The sequence below is a fragment of the Octopus bimaculoides genome, chromosome 2 (assembly GCF_001194135.2).
Source record: "Octopus bimaculoides isolate UCB-OBI-ISO-001 chromosome 2, ASM119413v2, whole genome shotgun sequence".
NCBI lineage: Eukaryota > Metazoa > Mollusca > Cephalopoda > Octopoda > Octopodidae > Octopus > Octopus bimaculoides.
The window spans coordinates 84148641-84150720 of NC_068982.1; positions in this window are offsets into that span (position 1 = coordinate 84148641).

Below are 2080 nucleotides of genomic sequence, written 5' to 3' on the forward strand. Positions count from 1 at the left end.
TTGTATGGTGAAACTAGTTTGCTGTTGTCATTGATGTATTATAACTGCTTCAGATGATTCCTGTTTTTAAAGTTTTTTTTTTTTAAATCATATGATTGTGTTATTTTTTTTAACCCCGCCAAGGAGGTTATGTTTTTGCTGGCATTGGTTTGGGAAATTTGGCGATTTTCAGCATGCGTGTATATGGGTGGAAATGAGCTGCTTGGCGGAGGTCTGTGCTCTCCAAGTGCTTTTCTAGTTTCATGTTAGGTATGTTATTAAACACACACACACATCTACACATACATATACATATGTAATGGTATGTTATTAAACACACACACATGTCTAGACATACATATATATCTATGTGACGGTTGACATGCATGAATGTATGGCTGTGTGTGGCTGTCTTACTACATGTATGTGAGGGCTGGTCAGTGTCAATATGAAATTTTATTTTCATTTCGATTAAAGCACTATAACATTTCATAGAGATAATCTTTCTATTGTCAACAGGACATCTTATACCACGACAACAATGACATCACATTTTGCATATGACTGTGTATCTGTCTGTGAGTGTATGTGTGTAAGTGTATGAGTGTGTATATGTCTCATAGGTATGTTATTAAACATACATACATCTACACATACATATACATATATAACGACTGAATGTATGTCTCCGTGTGGCTATCTTAGTATATATATATGTGAGTGTATATTAGGAATATTTTATACCACAACAACAACAATGATAACATCACATTTTGTATATGAGTGTACATCTGTCTGTGAGTGTATGAATGTGTATGTGTCTGTGAGTGTGTGTGTTTCCATGTTATATATGTTATTAAACACACACACACACACATCTAGATATACATATACACATGTGACGACTGACGTGTCTGAATGTATGTATGTGAGTATTAGAGGTGAAACTCTTGATAAAAACAATGAGGTGGCAAGTTCCAAAGTGTATATAAAAAAAATACACATTTACTGTTCCATTACCAGTTGGTAATTATCGCAGCAGTTGAAAGGTTGCAAGGTATTTACAATTACATATTTACCCTTACATCAAGAAATTTATATAATTCTTTGTCTCTCTGTACTAATTATTGTGGCATTTGCTGTTAAATTAGCAGTTCCATACATGTGCTTCTATTTCGTTCATTTGCTTATATTTAGTTAATTTACACTGTATACAAAAATACAGAGATACTATATTCATACCATGCAGTAAGCCATTATGCCTTATTTTTTCAAGTAATTCATCACTACATATTCTCATGTGACCGCATAGGCTCACTTTATGTTTCTTATTCTACAGTCACACCAGCAATCCAATGTCAACCCTTCACCTTCTGCAACATTTCAGCAGTTCACTTCCCTGTTGCCGTCTCCCATTGCAGTCCATTTTGAGAATGTACCCATTTACGTACACTATCTCCATTACACCTCCATTCATTTGACTATCAACCATACAATGAGTCATGTTAGATGCAGCGCTGACCACCTTAAAGGCATATATATCCAGTGACAGCTTTTCGATGGATTCAAAAATTACATACCCCACCCCCACTCCCAATTTTTCCATGATAGGTCAGGGCATGGAATCCTCCAAACAGATGTATTACTTGTCACTTGGCATTTTGTGGTTGAATACTTGCATACTTGAATACTGTTCTAATCTGCTTAGCTCCTCCTCTGCCTGATCTATCCTCTCTCTAAAAGTACTAAATCTCATCTCATCTAGGTTGTCCCATAGGATACCCACAAAAGTACTAAAAGAAAGCAATATTAAAAGCTTAACTGTCTGGAAATATTTTTATAAATTCATGTTCTAAGAAATTGCCTATAATTTTGACTTCTGAAGTTTATTGAATTTTTTTAACTCCAAATTTTCGCAGGAGTGGTTGTGTGGTAAGTAGCTTGCTCACCAACCACATGGATCTGGGTTCAGTCCCACTGCATGGCACCTTGGGCAAATGTCTTCTACTATAGCCTCGGGCCAACTAAAGCCTTGTGATTGGATTTGGTAGATGGAAACTGAAAGAAGCCCATTGTATATATGTATATGTGTATATATATA